This window comes from Giraffa tippelskirchi, chromosome 4 (genome assembly GCF_054371585.1).
Source record: "Giraffa tippelskirchi isolate mGirTip1 chromosome 4, T2T-mGirTip1v1.2.pri, whole genome shotgun sequence".
NCBI lineage: Eukaryota > Metazoa > Chordata > Mammalia > Artiodactyla > Giraffidae > Giraffa > Giraffa tippelskirchi.
The window spans coordinates 190,065,643-190,087,296 of NC_137278.1; the positions used below are offsets into that span (position 1 = coordinate 190,065,643).

The 21,654-nt window shown below is 38.8% G+C and overlaps 1 protein-coding gene across 2 annotated transcripts in view; it reads left to right on the top strand.

The window, feature by feature from the left end:
- The window catches only part of GRIN2B (glutamate ionotropic receptor NMDA type subunit 2B), an 815,960-nt gene that overhangs the window by 26,557 nt on the left and 767,749 nt on the right, over nt 1-21,654 (top strand). The gene's annotated exons all lie outside the window — the stretch shown is intronic.

A 21,654-nucleotide genomic window follows, 5' to 3' on the forward strand; every position in this document is an offset into this window, starting at 1 on the left:
TATTGATCTGGTGGGATTCTGTTCTCTGTTTAATGAGATGTGGCAGAGTATTTTGGCTTTTTTGTCATTTTTCCTGCTTATTTGGCAATTTATGAATCCAAATGAATTAAGCAAATATTTTGTGCCCACTGGAAAGAATGAAAGAATCTTTGGATATCTAGACAGGTGAGTTTTGTGTTCTGGATTTACCTTTTACCCATGGATAAGGTTGTACAACAGAATCTTTGAACTCTCAGTGTGTCTTTGTGTCTGTTATTAAAAATAGCAAATACGTTGTACTTTCCTGATGGTCTAGTGGTTAAGATTCCAAGCTTCCACTGCAGGGGAACCTGGGTTCAATCCCTGGTCAGGAACTGAGATCCTGCATGCTGCACTGTGGGGCCAAAAAAAGCAAAACAAAACATAGCATATCCATCCCATTGCATTAGGAAGAGGTATTACTTTTGGTGTATGTTCACAAAAACAAATTAAATTATAAAGCCTCTACATTAAAGGAGCTCCAATTTTGTTGGTTTATACGGACCAAAAAAAAAATATTACAACCTATAAAGAGGATAAGAATTCCAGGGGAAAACCCCTGAATTTCTAAGGTTCTGAAAGTGCTGGCCTTTTCAGAAGAAACAAATCTTCTCATTAAAAACTTCTAACTCAGATGAACTTAGATATAAAAATCAAGTTCACAAGACTATGGTGAATCCTTGGGCAAATGAGACTAGTTTAATAGTTAAGGTTCAAAAAATAAATAAAAACTGTATCTTCCTGATTTAATTAGTGGAGAATATGCTATAAAAATTTAATATCATGAAATATATATTCAATTAAATTGAATTATAATTCTAATAAACTTTCTCATATCAGTAATAATTATGTTCCATAGCACATCAACTTAAAATCCTTAATTTCAAGATGCTAATATTGGCTAATTAAAGTTTCATCTCTGGCTACCTGAAAAATTTCTAAATATGATAGAATACTGAAAATTAGTCATTATATATAATATAGATATATTAAGTATGTTATATATATAAAGTATACATTTATTTTTATATATACTTTTCTTATGTTTATACGTTATTAAACAGCTGTAAGTGTTCATTTTTGCCACCTTAAGAAGGTTTAAAAATGATGTATGTATGTGGTTATGAGGGTCATCACAGATTTCAGTGAACTGTTAAAATGCTTACATATGACAAGTATCAAATCTTCATGTTCTCTCTGTGAAATAGCAGTTAGTTAATTTTTTAATATATATGTGATATGGGTGTTTAAGACTACAGGTAGTCTTCACTTTGCACAGTTCTGACATGTATGAATTTTAGTTACCACATTTTGTTTTATCATGTGTCAGTTCAGTTCAGTTGCTCAGTCATGTCTGACCCTCTGCGACCCCATGAACCACAGCACTCCAGGCCTCCCTATCCATCACCAACTGCCAGAGTCTACCCAAACCCATGTCCATTGAGTCGGTGATGCCATCCAGTCATCTCACGTGTATCATTTTGTAATTCTAGTTACTGTGAGATAATACAAAATATTTATTGGTCTCTGCCCCCCAGTTCCTGGCACAGGGTTCCTGAAAGCTTTATAATCCTGGGTGCTGAGTGTCTTTTGTTCTAATGAGTTGACTTGGGTTGGGCTTCTGGATGGCTACCGGGTAAGGGCTGGTCATTTGAAACGCCAGGCCATGATTAGAAGCTTGGAATTGTCATCTCCCCCCACCCTACCTCATTCTCTTGATAATAGAGAAGGGCTGAAAATGGAATCAATGATGGATCATGCCTATATCATGAACCTGTGGGATGTGATACTATCTCCAGGGAGAGAGTGTCAGAATTAAGCTAAAAATGCAGAACAACACCCAGTTAGTGTTGCAAATTGCTTAGTGTGGGGGAAAAAACCCAAACATTTGGTGACCAGAAGTGTCAAAAGTGAAGTGTTCTGTGTGAAAGTAAAGGAGAAAAGCACAGGAAGAGAAATGCAGGTTTCTCCAGTGTAGTTACAATGCATGTTAGTTTCCTAGGGCTGCTGTAACAAAGTACTATAAACTGGGTGGCTTAGTTCAGTTCAGTTGCTCAGTCGTGTCCAACTTTGCGACCTCATGAATCGCAGCATGCCAGGCTTCCCTGTCCATCACCAGCTCCAGGAGTTTACCCAAACCCATGTCCATCGAGTCGGTGATGCCATCCAACCATCTCATTTTCTGTCGTCCCCTTCTCCTCCTGCCCCCAATCCTTCCCAGCATTAGGGTCTTTTCCAGTGAGTCAACTCTTCCCATGAGGTGGCCAAAGTATTGGAGTTTCAGCTTCAACATCAGTCCTAGAAATTTATTCTGGAAGCTACAAGTCTGGTGTTAGGGTCATCATTCCTTGCCTTTTCCAGCCTCTGTCAGCCTCAGATGTTCCTTGGTTTACAGCTGCATAGCTCCAACCTCTGCCTGCATCTTTACATGATGTTCTTCCTACTATCTCCACATTGTCTTTTTATAAGGACACCAGTCATACTGGATTAATTCCAGCATAACCTCATCTCTTTTTAAAAAAGTATTTATTTTTAATGAAGGATAATTGCTTCATAATATTATGAGTATGACTTCATCTTAATCAATTACATATTTTGTAATTGCAAAAACTTTTATTTCCAAATAAGGTCACATTCTAAAATAGAAGGGGTTATGACTTCCAATCATCCTTTAGAATCATTATTCAACTTATAACATCATCTTTAGTTAAATAACACCCATTCCCCCAAAATTTGTTTCCAATTTAATTATCATGGTATATTAATGTTAGTAATTGCACAAAGTAAAAACTTTGCTATAGGTCTTATTAAAAAGCAAGACAACAGACCCCAAATGCAGTTACTTGTGCTAATAAGCCCCAGATCACCAAACTGAAACTTAATTAAAGTTTTGGCTCTCCCAGAAATGGAATCTTAAAACTAGTCAATTAGGAATTATCTCCTCAGCACTAGTTAGGTAATCTGCCTGAGAGTCCCCTGTGATCCCCTAAAGGAAAGCAACCTTGCTATAACCAACTTGCTTTTTTGCCAAGTATAACTTCGTTGTGTCTGCTCCCTTTTGCTATAAAAATCTTTTATTAAGTACTGGTCCTCAGAGATCCTTTTTACCTGCTAAATTCGATGCTACTCATTTCAAATCAATTTTTGCTCAAAAAACTCTTGAACTTTTTAATATGATTCAGTTTATCTTTTAACACAAAAATCACTATCTTAATAACAGGTGGACATCGTGACCAATGAGCAATCATGTCCCTTCTCTCAAGGTCTGTTCACATCCTTGCTAAGGCTGGTTATTTTCTGGTTTGTGTTTGTTTTTGATAACCATACTAATGAGAGTAAGGTGATGTCTCAGTGGCTTTTATTTTTTCATTTGCATTTCTCTAATGGTTAGTGATGTTGAGTGTCTTTTCATATTTGGCAATTTACATATTTTATTTGGAGAAACGTTTATTCAAGTCTTTTGCTTAATTTTAATTGGGTCATTTGCTTTGTTGTTACTGTTTTCATGTTGTAGGAATTCTTTATGTGTTCCAAGTTATTTACTCATCAGATGTATGATTTGCATATATTTTCTCTTATTCTATTGGTTACTGTTTCATTCTGTTGTTTCCTTTGGGGCATAAATGTTTAAAATTCTGTCCAACTAAAATAAATAAATTTATTTAAAAAAAAACCCAACTAAAATAAATAAATTTATTTAAAAAAATAAAATAAAATAAAATTCTGATGTAGTCCAATTTATTTTTTCCTTTGTTATCTGTTTTGGTATATATCCATAAAATTATCACCAAATCCAGTGTCATGAGCTTTTCTCCTATATTTTCTTCTAAGAGTTTTACAGTTTTAGCTCTCAGATCTTTGATGACTCTTTTTAAGTTAGTTTTTGTATATGGTGTTAGGTAAGGGTCCAACTTCATTCTTTTGCATGTGGATATCCAGTTTCCCCAACATTATTTGATGAAAATAAATATATTGAAATATGTTTCATTATATGATGAAAAAATAAAATAATGTCCTTTCTCTATTGAATGATTTAGTTCAGTTCAGTCACTCAGTTGTGTCCAACTCGTTGTGACCCCATGAGCTGCAGCACGCCAGGCCTCCCTGTCCAACATCAACTCCCAGAGCCCACCCAAACTCATGTCCATTGAGGCGGTGATGCTATCCAACCATCTCATCCTTTGTCGTCCCCTTCTCCTCCTGCCTTCAATCATTCCCAGCATCAGGGTCTTTTCAAATGAGTCAGCTCTTCATATCACGTGGCCAAAGTATTGGAGTTTCAGCTTCAACATCAGACCCTCCAGTGAACACTCAGGACTGATCTCCTTTAGGATGGACTGGTTGGATCTCCTTGCAGTCCAAGGGACTCTCAAGAGTCTTCTCCAACACCACAGTTCAAAAGCATCAATTCTTCGGCACTCAGCTTTCTTTATAGTCCAACTCTCACATCCATACATGACTACTGGAAAAACCATAGCCTTGACTAGATGGACCTTTGTTGACAAAGTAATGTCTCGGCTTTTTAATATGCTGCCTAGTTTGGTCATAACTTTTCTTGCAAGGAGTAAGAATCTTTTAATTTCATGGCTGCAATCACCATCTGCAGTAATTTTGGAGCCCAGAAAAATAAAGTCAGCCACTGTTTTCACTGTTTTCCCATCTATCTGCCATGAAGTGATGGGACCAGATACCATGATCTTAGTTTTCTGAACGTTGAGCTTTAAGCCAACTTTTTCACTCTCCTCTTTCACTTTCATCAAGAGGCTCTTTAGTTCTTCTTCACTTTCTGCCATAAGGGTGGTGTCATCTGCATATCTGAGGTTATTGATATTTCTCCTGGCAATCTTGATTCCAGCTTGTTCTTCCTCCAGCCCAGCGTTTTCATGATTACATGTCCCTTTAATGTCTAACTTCCCTAACCCTAACCACCCAGGTTTATTTAAATTTCTTGGGAATATAGTTTTGTGTGACTTAATATTTAATATTGATTAGACCCCAGACTTAGTTATAATTTTTTTGAAATTGTAAATTTATTTTTCAGCAAAAGATGCAAATCATTTCTTTCCCATAAGGGAAAACAAAAAACTTTGAAGTTTTTCCCAAACCTAGCATATGCATATCTATACGATTTTTCAGATGGACATTTATATATCCTCCACTCTTCTAACTCTTCTTTGAATTAACTTACCGTCTAACTCATTAATGAGACAAATAGTAATCATTGACACATGTTCATTCTATATTTGTATAAAAGTCATGTTTTAAAAAATTACGCTCTTTTAAAATCACACTTTGGCACTTCCTAATAGCTTCTCTGATTTCTCTTTTCTTTTTTTTTTTTTTAATGTTGCTTTATGCAGCACATTAAAATTTTTTTTTTATAAATTTATTTATTTCAGTTGGGGGCTAATTACTTTACAATATTGTAGTAGTTTTTGCCATACATTGACATGAATCAGCCATGGGTTTACATGTGCTCCCCATCCTGAACCCCCCTCCCACCTCCCTCCCCATCCCATCCCTCTGGATCATTCCATTGCCCCAGCCCTGAGCATTTGTCTCATGCATCAAACATGGAGTGGTGTTCTGTTTCACATATGGTAATATACAGGTTTCCATGCTATTGTCCCAGAACATCCCACCCTCACCTTCTCCCTCAGAGTCTATAAGACTGTTCTATGCATCTGTGTCTCTTATTCTGTCTCGCATATAGGGTTATTGTTACCATCTTTCAAATTCCATATATATGCATTAGTATACTGTATTGGTGTTTTTCTTTCTGGCTTACTTCACTCTGTATAATGGGCTCCAGTTTCATCCATCTCAACAGAACCGATTCAAATGTATTTTTTTTTTTAATGGCTGAGTAATATTCCATTGTGTATATGTACCACAGCTTCCTTATCCATTCGTCTGCTGATGGACATCTAGGTTGCTTCCATGTCCTGGCTATTGTAAACAGTGCTGCAATGAACATTGGGGTACATGCGTCTCTTTCAATTCTGGTTTTCTCGGTGTGTATGCCCCGCAGTGGGATTGCTGGGTCATATGGCAGTTCTATTCCCAGTTTTTTAAGGAATCTCCACACTGTTCTCCATAGTGGCTGTACTAATTTGCATTCCCACCAACAGTGTGAGAGGGTTCCCTTTTCTCCACACCCTCTCCAGCATTTATTGCTTGTAGACTTTTGGATAGCAGCCATTCTGACTGGTGTGAAATGGTACCTCATTGTGGTTTTGATTTGCATTTCTTTAATAATGAGTGATGTTGAGCATCTTTTCATGTGTTTGTTAGCCATCTGTATGTCTTCTTTGGAGAAATGTCTGTTTAGTTCTTTGGCCCATTTTTTGATTGGGTCGTTTATTTTTCTGGAATTCAGCTGCAGGAGTTGCTTGTATACTTTTGAGATTGATTGTTTGTCTGTTGCTTCATTTGCTATTATTTTCTCCCATTCTGAAGGCTGTCTTTTCACCTTGCTTATAGTTTCCTTTGTTGTGCAAAAGCTTTTAATTTTAATTAGGTCCCATTTGTTTATTTTTGCTTTTATTTCCAATATTCTGGGAGGTGGGTCATGGAGGATCCTGCTGTGATTTATGTCGGAGAGTGTTTTGCCTATGTTTTCCTCTAAGAGTTTTATAGTTTCTGGTCTTACGTTTAGATCTTTAATCCATTTTGAGTTTATTTTTGTGTATGGTGTTAGGAAGTGTTCTAGTTTCATTCTTTTACAAGTGGTTGACCAGTTTTCCCAGCACCACTTGTTAAAGAGATTGTCTTTTCTCCATTGTATATTCTTGCCTCGTTTGTCGAAGATAAGGTATCCATAGGTGCGTGGGTTTATCTCTGGGCTTTCTATTTTGTTCCATTGATCTATATTTCTATCTTTGTGCCAGTACCATACTGTCTTGATGACTGTGGCTTTGTAGTAGAGCCTGAAGTCAGGCAGGTTGATTCCTCCAGTTCCATTCTTTTTTCTCAAGATTGCTTTGGCTATTCGAGGTTTCTTATATTTCCATACAAATTGTGAAATGATTTGTTCTAGTTCTGTGAAAAATACCATTGGTAGCTTGATAGGGATTGCATTGAATCTATAGATTGCTTTGGGTAGTATACTCATTTTCACTATATTAATTCTTCCAATCCATGAACACAGTATATTTCTCCATCTGTTTGTGTCCTCTTTGATTTCTTTCATCAGTGTTTTATAGTTTTCTATATATAAGTCTTTTGTTTCTTTAGGTAGATATATTCCTAAGTATTTTATTCTTTTTGTTGCAATGGTGAATGGTATTGTTTCCTTAATTTCTCTTTCTGTTTTCTCATTATTGGAGTATAGGAATGCAAAGGATTTCTGTGTGTTAATTTTATATCCTGCAACTTTACTATATTCATTGATTAACTCCAGTAATTTTCTAGTAGAGTCTTTAGTGTTTTCTATGTAGAGGATCATGTCATCTGCAAACAGTGAGAGTTTTACTTCTTCTTTTCCTATCTGTATTCCTTTTATTTCTTTTTCAGCTCTGATTGCTGTGGCCAAAACTATGTTGAATAGTAGTGGTGAAAGTGGGCATCCTTGCATTGTTCCTGACTTTAGGGGAAATGCTTTCAATTATTCACCATTGAGGATAATGTTTGCTGTGGGTTTGTCATATATAGCTTTTATTATGTTGAGGTATGTTCCTTCTATTCCTGCTTTCTGGAGGGTTGATTTCTCTTTTCTAATTCAAACTACACAGTGCTGTCAGCCTGATCTTCCTAAAACACCACTTATGACACTCCTCTCGGTACGATGAAACATCCTACCAACAGGATAAGTTTCCAAAAGTTATTAGCCTGGCATTCACAATCCCTCCCTCACTGTTGCGGTCCAGTTGCTTTTAGAACTTTATCTTCCACACAAACTCTCATTTCAGTCAAATGAAAATATAGTAATTTTTTTAAACCAAAATTTCATATTAAAACAGTGAGATTTAATCTCATCTGACTTGTTTTATCTGTCCTCTTCCCTTCCTGAAATTTCTGTTTCAGCAAACCAACTCATTTTATCTCAGCCATTAACCCACCATGGGAAGTGAATGCCTGAATTCTTATAGTGTTTAACACAACATAAATAAAGATATATTGTGATGTAATAAAGATATATCTGATCTTTTTTCCTGGTTCCTGGTACAGAGCATCAAAAACTCTTGGAGAGGAGTATCTTTTTTATTACCAATGGGTGACTTATAATGGACCCCTGCTACTGCTAAGTTGCTTCAGTCGTGTCCGACTCTGTGCGACCCCATAGACAGCAGCCCACCAGGCTCCTTCGTCTCTGGGATTCTCCAGGCAAGAATATTGGAGTGGGTTGCCATTTCCTTCTCCAGTGCATGAAAATGAAAAGTGAAAGTGAAGTCACTCAGTCGTGTCTGACTCTTCGCGACCCCATGGGCTGCAGCCTACCAGGCTCCTCCATCCATGGGGTTTCCCAGGCAAGAGTACTGGAGTGGGGTGCTATTGCCTTCTCCGATAATGGACACCTAGATAACCTCAAAGTGGGGACTGGTCACCAAGAAGACCAACTATGTGATGAAAGGATTAGATGCTTAGGACTTTGAGCCAGCCTGACCTCTAGGGTGGCAGAGGGAGCTAGAGATTGACTTCAATCATGTGGCCAATGATGCATCCCCTGTACTGCCAGGAGATCCAACTAGTCAATCCTAAAGAAAATCAGTCCTAAAGAAAATATTCATTGGAAAGACTGAGGCTGAAGCTGAAACTCCAATACTTTGGCCACCTGATTCAAAGAACTGACTCATTGGAAAAGACCCTGATCCTGGGAAAGATTGAAGGCAGGAGAAGGGGACGACAGAGGATGAGATGGATGGCATCACCAACTCAATGAACATGAGTTTGAGTAGGCTCCAGGAGTTGTCGATGGACAGGGAGGCCTGGCGTGCTGCAGTCCATGGGGTCACAAACAGTCAGACACAACCAAGTGACTGAACTGAACTGAACTGAGGAAGCTATGGAAACCCCTAACATTACAGCCAAGGCAGTCAGGAGTGCAGGTGGACTTATAGTTATGAACTCTAGTAAGGGCAGTCTCTGGAGAACCAACCTCTTAACCTTTGGAGTCTTCTAACACTGGGTGTTAGTGTCAGAATGTATTGCAGTACACCCCATTTGGGACTGCAGTGTAGTGTATATCTAACACTATATGTTAATAGTTTGTATTCCATGTATGGAAAAAGCTTATTAATCCATTTGTCTGCCTTATCCAGCCATCTTCTTAGGAATCTCTCCCATGGAAGTGAACTATGTGATTTTTGCCTTTTGGGTACTGCTGATCTGATCAGAGTAGGTGCATGAGCTAAATAAACCAATAAGAGTCTGTCTTATTGACCTGTGTGTGGAACGTGTATAGAAAAACTGAAATGTTAATCTGTTGGCAGGTGTGCTGGAGCAGGAAGTATTTGGCATAGTAAGCCTCTGACAGATTTTTGTTGAATGACTACATGAAAGAAATTTCTGTAACTTTAGGGCTTGAGAGGGCCATTTCCCCTCATACACGGAAAACTGAGAAAAAAGTGAGAAGCAGAGACAAAAAGATCACATGGATTGGGAAAGATGATGAGATAAACACTTTGGGCTCCTAAAGATTCTCCTATTTCAGACCTAGAGGCCCTTATACATCCTGCTTTGGTTTTCCTTGAAATGGACCTGCAGTTTCCCATTTGCCCAAATTAATTTTAGTAGATTTTTGTGTCTAGTATTTGAGGGTAATCTTTTAGTGATAAAATCATGATTCTCAGACAAATATAAAAATACTATGTATTAAAGATTTTACTAGCTCTATAGTAGTTAAGGGCTTCCCAGGTGGCTCAGTGGTAAAAAAAATCTCCTTGCTAATGCAGGAGATGCAAGAGACACAAGTTCAATCCCTGGTTCAGGAAGATCCCCTGAAGTAGGAAATGGCAACTCACTCCAGTATTCTTGTGTAGAAAATTCCATGGACAGAGGATCCTGGTGGGCTAGAGACCATGGGGTCACAGAGAGTCAGACATGGTGAGCATTCACACAGGCAGTCATAGTAGTTAAATGAGGAAACCAGTAAGATGCTACAACAGATTCAAAGGAGAATCCAAACAAGAGACACATTTATTGATCAAGAACACTGAAATGAATTTGCAAATGACTATAAAACTGACTTTTGGGAGAGAGTGAGAGTTGTCACACCTCTGGACAGAATGTATATGTTTGGCTCTGGACAAGAATTATCTGCACTGTTACTTGTTTTCTACAAGTTAATTTTAATCTCTAAAGAGTTATAAAACAGCCTAGTCAAAGACAAAAGTGGTTATCTCTCTATGATCAGATCGTCCCAGCATTATAGCATTTTACTGAAGGTACATCTAGTCATTTTGTTTGCTTACTCTGCTGTCCTGTTTCCTCATACTATTGAAAGTGTGAACTGTTAGTCATTCAGTTGTGTCTGACTCTTTGCCACCCCATGGACAATAGCCCGCCAGGCTCCTCAGTCCATGGAATCTTCTATGCAAGAATACTGGAGTGAGTTGCCATTTCCTACTTCAGGGGATCTTCCCAAACCAGGGATCAAACCCAGGACTCCCACATTACAGGTAGATTCTTTACCATCTGAGTCATCACACTATTAATAGTAAACAAATGATTCCTGCATTAAAAGGAGTGTTTTTCATATCTCTATGTGAGAAAGTTATTCATCTTGTGGAATATTTGTACCTACGCAGAGACAGGAAGGAAATCCCTGCTGTCACAGAGGTTGAATCAACCCAGTAACCAAAGGATAATAAAACCCCTTGTAAAGGCTAATAGAGTTTTGCTAAGACAACACAGTGGTAATAGCAAACACCCTCTTCCAACAACACAAGAGAAGACTCTACACGTGGACATCACCAGATGGTCAACACCAAAATCAGATTGATTATATTCTTTGCAGCCACAGATGGAGAAGCTCTATACAGTCAGCAAAAACAAGACCGGGAGCAGACTGTGGCTCAGATCGTGAACTGCTTATTGGCAAATTCAGACTTAAATTGAAGAAAGTAGGGAAAACCACTAGTCCACTCAGGTATGCCCTAGATCAAATCCCTTATGAGTATACAGTAGAAGTGACAAATAGATTTAAGGGACTAGATCTGATAGACAGAGTGCCAGATGAACTATGGACAGAGGTTCGTGACATTGTACAGGAGACAGGGATCAAGACAATCCCCATGGAAAAGAAATGCAAAAAAGCAAAATGGCTGTCTGAGGAGGCCTTACAGATAGCTGGGAAGAGAAGAGAAGCGAAAAGCAAAGGAGAAAAGGAAAGATATTCCCATCTGCATACAGAGTTCCAAAGAACAGCAAGGAGAGATAAGAAAGCCTTCCTCAGTGATCAATGCAAAGAAATAGAGGAAAACAACAGATTGGGAAAGACTAGCGATCTCTTCAAGAAAATTAGAGATACCAAGGGAACATTTCATGCAAAGATAGGCTCAATAAAGGACAGAAATGGTATGGACCTAACAGAAGCAGAAGATATTAGGAAGAGGTGGCAAGAATACACAGAAGAACTGTACAAAAAAGATCTTCATGACCCAGATAATCACGATGATGTGATCACTCAGCTAGAGCCAGATATCCTGGAATGTGAAGTCAAGTGGGCCTTAGAAAGCATCCCTACGAACAAAGCTAGTGGAGGTGGTGGAATTCCAGTTGAGCTATTTCAAATCCTCAAAGATGATGCTGTGAAAGTGCAGCACTCAATATGTCAGCAAATCTGGAAAACTCAGCAGTGGCCACAGGACTGGAAAAGGTCAGTTTTCATTCCAATCCCAAAGAAAGGCAATGCCAAAGAATGCTCAAACTACCACACAATTGCACTCATCTCACATGCTAGTAAAGTAATGCTCAAAATTCTCCAAGCCAGGCTTCAGCAATACGTGAACTGTGAACTTCCAGATGTTCAAGCTTGCTTTAGAAAAGGCAGAGGAACCAGAGATCAAATTGCCAACATCCGCTGGATCATCGAAAAAGCAAGAGAGTTCCAGAAAAACATCTATTTCTGCTTTATTGACTATGCCAAAGCCTTTGACTGTGTGGATCACAATAAACTGTGGAAAATTCTGAAAGAGATGGGAATACCAGACCATCTGACCTGTCTCTTGAGAAACCTGTATGCAGGTCAGGAAGCAACAGTTAGAACTGGACATGGAACAACAGACTGGTTCCAAATAGGAAAAGGAGTACGTCAAGGCTGTATATTGACACCCTGCTTATTTAACTTACATGCAGAGTACATCATGAGAAACGCTGGGCTGGAAGAAACACAAGCTGGAATCAAGATTGCCAGGAGAAATATCAATAACCTCAGATATGCAGATGACACCACCCTTATGGCAGAAAGTGAAGAAGAAGTGAAGAGCCTCTTGTTGAAAGCGAAAGAGGAGAGTGAAAAAGTTGGCTTAAAGCTCAACGTTCAGAAAACTAAGATCATGGCCTCTGGTCCCATCACTTCATGGGAAATAGATGGGGAAACAGTGGAAACAGTGTCAGACTTTATGTTTTTGGGCTCCAAGATCACTGCTGATCGTGATTGCAGCCATGAAATTAAAAGACGCTTACTCCTTGGAAGGAAGGGTATGACCAACCTAGATAGCATATTTAAAAGCAGAGACATTACTTGGCCAACAAAGGTCCGTCTAGTCAGAGCTATGGTTTTTCCGGTGGTCATGTATGGATGTGAGAGTTGGACGGTGAAGAAAGCTGAGCGCCACAGAATTGATGCTTTTGAACTGTGGTGTTGGAGAAGACTCTTGAGAGTTTCTTGGACTGCAAGGAGATCCAATCAATCCATCCTAAAGGCGATCAGTCCTGGGTGTTCATTGGAAGGACTGATGTTGAGGCTGAAGCTCCAATACTTTGGCCACCTCATACGAAGAGGTGACTCATTGGAAAAGACCCTAATGCTGGGAAGGATTGGGAGCAGGAGGAGAAGGGGACGACGGAGGATGAGATGGTTGGATGGCATGACTGACTCAATGGACATGGGTTTGGGTAGACTCCGGGAGTTGGTGATGCACAGAGAGGCCTGGCGTGCTGCAATTCATGGGGTCGCAAAGCGTCGGACACGACTGAGCGACTGAACTGAACTGATCCATTCCCTAGGGCTTTCCTGATAGCTCAGTTGGTAAGGAATCCAATCCCCCAAGCTGACTTTAAGCCACTCAAGTACAGGAAACTTGCCTTATGCCAACCTGACCTTTACAAAGTATGTTGTAAGAAGCAGGTTAGGGCAAGTCAATATTTGCTAACTGATTGTTTTAAGTTAGCAAACTGAAATAAGAAATTTGAGACTCTGAAGATGTAAAACAACCAAAACAATGCAACAACAGAAACTAAAAACAGACACTTTTCCTAGCCTGCTGTCAGGAAAACTCAGAAACTGAAGATTCTTGTGATCTACTGAAGGAGTCCAAGGAACTCACTGTCAAACCTTCAAGGCTTTACTGGTCTCATAAAATAGAAACATTTAAAGTCTCTATAAAATATATGAACATCTGAACCCCAGCGAGGCCCTGTGAAGCTCCCGGGCACAGAGGCCCTTTTCCCCCAGTTTCCTGTAGGTAAGCCTCCATGACCTTCGCAGAGTTCCAATGGGCTAATCAAGGGAGGAGCAGCCAAGAAAGCACCTGAGGCAGGATTAGAGGGAGCAGATAAGCTCATCATGGTTAGGAGACAGACCACCTGGACACACCCTAACCTTGTCAGCAGCTCCAACCTTGGGGAAGTATTGCTAGAAAACTCTTTACCAAGTCCTCCCAGGTGGGGACACATAGCTTTTCCAAGCAGTAGCCCACTGTGTCCTCTTTTGCCTGGCAAAATAATAAAGCTATCCTTTTCTACTTCATCTAGAACTCTGTCTCTGAGATTCAACTCAGCACCAGTGCACAGAGCCCAAGCTCTCAGCATCACAGCTATACAATAATCACTTATGCTTCTGGGCTTCCCTGGTGGCTCAGTGGTAAAAGAATCCATCTGCAATGCAGGAAATCCAAGAGACACGCATTCAATCCCTGGATAAGGAAGATCCCCTGGAGAAGGAAATGGCAACCCACTCCAGTATTCTGGCCTGGGAAATCCCATGGCAGAGGATCCTGCTGGGCTACAGTCCATGGGGTTGAAAACAGTCAGACACGACTTAGCGACAAAACCACCACCACCATCGTGCTGCTGGGACTTTCCTGGATGTCCAGTGGTTAACACACTACACCTCCAATGCAGGGCATGAAGTTTCAGTCCTTGGTTGGGGAATTAAGATCCCACATGCCATACTGTGTGGGCCAAAATAAAACAAAAAATTGCTTACGCTGTATTTTATATATGGGAAAGAAAGAAGCCTGTAAAAAAAAATTTGAGGAGGGGGGCGGAATTTATTGTACAAGGTACTAGGGGAAATGGGCTGATTCTATCTTTTCTTCCCCCACCTCTCATCTCTCCCCCAAGTCCCAAGAAGCTACTGTTAACTTGAAAGGATAAAGGATAAAAGAGACCTGATAGTGGAGGCTGCCAAGCGCTCACTTAAATACAGCTAAGAAAGAGACCTTAAAAAAAGGAATTCTTCCCAGGAGCTGACTGTTGGGGTTTGAAAGGCATGTCCTCCATAAAGATGAGTTGGTCCAGGGTGAGTGCGGAGACTGGTCCCTGATCACAGATCTCCCACCTCCAGCAGCTTCTTCTCTGGGAGATCAGTGTAAGACTAACATGCTTAGATAATGAATTCAGAATGTTACACCTAGCTGTGAACCCACACAGGAGCCCGAGGGCTGCTCAGACACAGGGCCCATGTCTCCCTGCCCGGCCCGGCCGTGCTCTTCCTTCTTGCTGTAGCCTTCTTTCTTCTGCCTTCACGTGCTATCATCTTCCACTTTTCTGTCAAGCTGTAAAGACAACCTACCCTGGTGATTTGCCTCTTTGGGAGTTTTGTTGTTAATCACTACCAGGAACTAAACCTGAAAAACCGTGACAGAAAAAAAGGAAGCTACAGTGTTATTACAGTAGCCTAGTTTCTAACTTAGTAAATGACAAGTGGAAACCAATTTTAGGACTTCTGTTTTCCCCTCTACTTTTATTTCTCCAGTGAGGGGAAGGGTGGAGCTTTCCTCTAGTCCCACCCTCATATTCCACATTAAGATGTAAATGAGACATGAAGATAAAATCATGGCACTAGATTAGGTATCTCTTTGATACAAATGATAATTTACATATTTAAAGCTCCTAGAGCTTTTCTTGCCCAGGTAGAATCCTTTTGCAAAAAGAAGACCAAAGTGAGTTAGTTACCTACTTTTGGAAAGACTGGAAGAAAAAAAATCTCAGTCGTAGTAGAAATTTGGAGTAACAAATTTTGAAAGAATAAACAAAAAATTAAGATTAAGAGATGTTAAAGAATGCTAATTTTGGAAGAGTTTGCCCAGTAATATAAGAATTTCATTTAAGTTATATGAGAAATTCCTTACAAACTGAGGTGAAATTGGGCTCTGAGTATATAATTAGAAGAGAAGTTTCCTTTGGGACAAAGAGGACCCAGTTTGTAGTCCAGAAAAGACTTTATTTTTTGTGACTAAAGAAATTACTCTGGTACTGCCTGATACTTGAGTAACAGGAAAACAGTATTTTGTGTGATTCTTCAGAGAAGTAAAACTTAGTAATTCAAGATTGTAGCTTAACTACCAGGAAAGCTGTGGATTGGGTCAGGAGATGGGTGAAGCTTATGTCTGACATCTTTCCCTTTCTAACGCTTTCATCACTTTCAAGCTTCTTTACTATTCAACATCTTTTACTTTCCATGTCCTCCTTAGTGAGCTAATTTCTAGTAATGTTATTCCTTTCAGTAATTTGCAAGTGGATTTTTTTCACTGTAATGTTTTATTTAATCGATTATGTCCAAAATACTATTTCTTTCAGTAAATATTTTTCACAATAAACTATTTTACTTTTTTTTTTTGGTGTTGTCTTCAAAGCCTAGTTATTAGAGTTTCAATCTGAACCTTAACCTTTCTTGAGAAAGACTTTATCTGTATTTAGATTTCATAAAATTTATTGTTGAAAAAATAGATTCACATATTCAAGTTCGTAACATACCTAAAAGTGTTTTTTAATAATATTAATTTTTACTTGCTCTCCAAATAGAAAGTTATAATATGGAATATATTTATTCACACTGCACATGTTTTCAGAGGTACAATAAATAAACTATTGATCTGTGCTTTGCTTTCATTCTTTAACATTCATGAAATATGCTAATAATATAAACTTAAAATACAGAGTAGATTGATTTTATTCATTAAACTGTGTATATTGTTTGTAATCTAAGATTTTTTTCAAGTTGTACTGAAATCACTTCATACTGAAGAAATCATCTGAGTCTTTTGTGCTGGTGATTTCAATAGAAGCATATTAAGAAGTGGAAGGTTGGGTTTCACTTCTATATAGTGAACATTAAAGGTTATTCATGGAAGGTGGGGGAGACTACGCATCTATGGGAGCAGGGGATACATGGGGATTCTCTGTACTTTCCATTCAACTTTTCTGTTAAACCTAAAACTTCTCTTAAAAAAAAAGTCTGTTAAAAAAAGTTATCTGAGTAGGAATAAAACAAGGTAACTTAGACACAAATAATAAACATTTAGACCCCATTTTGACACAAATAATAGTTAACATTTACTGACTTTTTAACCATAAGATAGAGGCTGTGCTATGTGTTTCACATCCCATAGCCAAGCCTGCAATTGGTCACTTCATATGTTGTTTCCTTATCTTCCCGTTAGTAACAAAACTTTCCATTTTTAGCTAGGTAGTTGACTCCCTAGAATACTTTATTTTCTAGCTTCCCTTGCAGGTAGAAATGCCTACCCATAGATCACAACTAGAATTGGTGAGTACTTTGTTTCTGGGCAGTGTATCCAAAGGGAGAGAGCATACCTTTTTTTGCCTCTTCCTCTTCACAACTTGTCACACCTAGCTGAAAGGAATGTTTTCAGTGTTGCATAAAACTAAGTTTTATCCAATAGGTATAAGCAAAAGTGAAACTGAGCAGGACTCTGTGTGGTTCCTGGACACAGAAGCTTTCCTGTGTCCCTCGGTTCTTGTTTGTAGGAAGCAGGCTTCAGCCTCCATGACCTTCCCTGTGTACTAAAGTGTAGGTTCAAACAGTTGCTTCTCAGGAAAGGGAGAGGAGGCAGAGACAAGGGAGGAGCAGTCAAGAAAGAATAGTGCATTCTTGGGACAGTGTCCAGGTTCCACCTCAAAGGATACACACAACAGTATCTTTGAAGTCTTTTGCAGGACTAAAACCCCCAACAAATGGAAAATGTTAACTACTTGATGAACCGTTCCTTATCCTAGAGAGAAGTTCACAGTTTAATAATCTTGAGAACCACAGAATCTCATCAGGACGATCAGTTCAGTTCAGTTCAGTTTAGTCGCTCAGTCGTGTCTGATTCTTTGCTTCCCCATGGACTGCAGCATGCCAGGCCTCCCTGTCCATCACCAACTCCCAGAGTTTACTCAAACTCCTGTCCATTGAGTCAGTGATGCCATCCAACTATCTCATCCTCTGTCATCCCCTTCTCCTCCCGCCGTCAACCTTTCCCAGCATCAGGGTCTTTTCAATTGAGTCAGTTCTTTGAATCAGGTGGCCAAAGTATTGGAGTTTCAGCTTCAGCATCAGTCCTTCCAATGAATATTCAGGACTGATTTCCTTTAGGGTGGGCTAGTTGGATGAGGATACCTGAGGGCCAGTTAAAGGAATGCAAGCCCTGCATATACCTTGATCCTCATCAGCAACCCTGCCCTTGAACCATTATAAAACTCTTCACCAGATCTCCCCTGGATGGGGGCACACAGTTTTTAAGGGCGTGAGTCCACTGTTTCCCTGTTTGCCTGGCAAAGCAACAACACTATTCTTTTCAACGTCACACAAAACTCTTGTCTCTGAGATTTGATTCAGCACAGAGGCCAAGTTTTTAGCATCAAAAGTAGTTTCGTGTATGCTTCTAAAAAATCTACTTTAAAAAGAGGAGGCATGATCTTCTTCACACCTTTCTTCTTTTCACTAGCTAGGAGATACAGATTTTGAGACAGTTTTGAGGATGGAAGAGCAACAAGATAGAAAGATGGGTCTTTGAGAGCTAGCACTGCTTTCAAACCCTACCTCCTTTACTTCCAACATAATATACATGAAAGAGAAAAAACTACCAACTACCATCTGACTGAACTATCTCTTCTTTTTAGGTTTCTATGTTTCATGCTAAATGGATTTACAGTAAACACAGGATTAAGTATGAGAAAATTGGGTAGTGCATCTAACAACAACAACAGAAATATTATACATGGTACTGGTTTAGAAGTGGAGCAGCATGTGGTATAGACTCAATATTGTAGGCTGACCTTTTCATGACAAACATTCCCCTACTTTAGCTTGGAAAGGAAATCATGTACTGACTGGGGCTGTAGCTTTAGGGGAAGTGATAGGAAAGATTAATACTTTTATGTGTCTCGTCTGCTTCCTGACACTTTCAGCAAAGCCTTAGAGGCTAGAGACAGACAGTATAGAAACAGAGATTGACGACACTACAGCTTTGCTAAAAGAGTTACTATCTATCTATCTGAGGCCTGTATTCTAAGTTGGTAATTTAGGTCTCTGCAGGGATAAAACTTTCTGCACCCCCAAACCAAACCAATTATAAGCAGTGGCTCAAATCCCTCAACTTTAGCAGGAGATCAATTGCTGACAAACAGTAGATTAAGGTTTCTTTCTTCTCACTCATCTCTTTTAAATGACTATGAGGTAACTCAATTAACTTTAGGGAGACATAGTTGGGCAGAATAATACAACCAATAAGTAAAAGACCAGCATTCAGGCTTAAAAAAAATGATGTCTAGACAAGATCTTGGCTATGATTACAAGAACTGAAAGTAAATAAAAAGGAAATCCTATTTGAAAGAATTATATTGCCTGCAAGGAGGAACTTGTGAGAGAGCAAAGCTAAGGGCCATGAGGATTGTGTTAGTCTTCCAGGGCTGCATAACAAAATACCACTGACTGGGAGCTTAAACAGCAGAGATGTATTTTCTCACACTTCTGGAGGCTAGAAGCCTAGGATCAAGATGTTAATGGCTTTGGCTTCTTCTGAGGCAGCTCTCCATCCTATGTAGACAGCTAACTAACTTCATGGCCTTGTTTCTGGGGTCTCTCTCTTTTTTGAAGGACACCAGTCATATCAGATTAAGGCATCACCCTTTTGACCTCATTCAACCTTAATTACCTGCTAAAGGCCCTATTTCCAATACAGTCACTTTAGGGGTTAGGACTTCAGCATACAAATTTGCGGGAAACACAGTTCAGTCCATAACAAGGGCAGGAAGTGAAGGAGTTCATCACCGAGGGTAGAATCAGCAGACACTTACTAGGCTAATCAAGGAATTTCACTGTTCCCAGGCCAGTGTGTGTGTGAAAGTTGTTCAGTTGAGTCCTACTCTGCAAACCCATGGACTATACAGCCCATGGAATTCTCCAGGCCAGAACACTGGAGAGGATAGTGGCTCCCTTCTCTAGGAAATCTTCCCAACCCAGGGACTGAAACCAAGTCTCCCAAATTGCAGGCGGATTCTTTACCAGCTGAGCCATCAGGGCCAGGGAGTCTCCTAATTCCTGCCCAATAGGGTTTAATCATGTCTATGGACCAGTGCCAGTGAGTGTTGTGCCAAAGTTTCCTATTTTTCCTTATCCAGCTGGAATTTTTATTAAGGCTATCTCAGTCCTGTTTTACCATTATGTATTGAGTATGAGTGAGGGGGAGGGAAACTGACTTGGTTTTTGGACTTCTGGAATGTGAGTGGCCGCATCCTGCCATGATAGAGATGACTGGATATCACCCAGAGTTTCTGGGCTTTGAGCTTAATACAGTAACCAGATGGCACTTTGGATTTAAGTCTCGAAGAGACAAGGTCTCTGTGTGGAAAGAAGGAGCATGTGGATGTGTGGACTGTGGCAAGGATAGCTATTTGTCCCTGATGCCTGCTCTCTCATTCCTTCAAGTTTTAGCTGAATTTAAGACTTCCTATAGTAAAGATTATACATCCCAGAGTTCCTTGCAGTTGGTGACTTTTCTAGGAAGTGTTTTTAAAAGGAATGAACAAATCCTAGTTTACTTTTTTTCTCCTTTCTGCTGGCTGGAATGAGGACTTGAATTTTGGAGTTTTATAATCCATTTTATGCTGTAAAGTTGTCAGCTGTGGACAGCAGTGCAAAAAGATCTAAAGAGCTAGTTTCCTGTCAGTGTGCACTGACTACTGGTAGGCTTTTTGTTTTTCATATGAGATAGAAATAAGGCATATATTTTTTTTCTCCTCAATAATATTTTTATTGTTCATACATCAAAATTACAAATTTTAAATGTTTTCCATTAAATAAAATATTCAAATTGCTTTCATCCATTATTTTTTATTGTTTAAAACATGGCCATTAGAAAATGTCAAATTACAAATGTGGCTCAAATTATAGTTCTATTGGACAGCCCTGTTTTAATTTTAGCTCTTCTCTTTAGGTTTATGCTTCATTTCAAGTTAGTGTTGTATATGGTTTCATTCTTTTACTTGTGTCTGTTTTTTTTCCAATGTCATTTGCAGAAAAGACTATCTTTTCCCCATTGAATCACTCTTACTTCTTTTCTGAGAGCAGATTGTGTAGTTCCATTGATGCACTTTTAGTTCTATTCCATTAATTTGTACTACCCTTATACCAGTACCACTTTGTTTTGAGTACCTGAGCTTCAGAGTAAATCTTGAAATTAGATAATGTGCATTGTCCAAATTTCTACTTTTTAAAATAGTTTGCTTATTCAAAGTTCCTTGCATTTGTATATAAATTGTAAAATTAGTTTGACACTTTCTTAAAAATAACTGTCAAGATTTTAATTGGCATTTAGGTTTCAGAATTGAGTTGCTTTTAATCTATAGATCAATTTTGGGAGAATTGACACTTATCAATATTGAGTGTTCCAATCTCTGAATAAATATTTCTTTCCATTTATTTATTTTTTCTTTACTTTCTCTGAGTGGTACTATATCAATTTCAGTGTACAAATTTTACACACTTTCTTTAAGTTGACATCTAAATGTTTTATTTTGATCCTAACATTGAATTTAAAATTATTCATTTCCCTGGTTTTACTTTACTGGTACATGGGAATACAATTGCCCTTGTCTCTGCAGTCTTGATAAATTCACTTGTTAGTCCTAGAAGTTTTCTTTGCCTGAGGAATTTCTATGTATAGATCATGTCAGCTGCAAATTAATACGCTTTACTTCATCTTTATAAATTATATCCCCTTAATTTCTTTTGTTTTTGTGGAGAGTCTGGGATAAGCATATATATATATATACACACACATACACAAACACAGACACATATACAAACACACACACATGCTCCATATTTTATTGAGATGTAATTGACATATAGCACTATATAAGTTTAAAGTGTACAATGTAATGATTTGACTTACATATATTATGAAATGATTACCACAGTAGGTTTAGTGAACATTCATGCTCTCCCATAGATGTAAAACT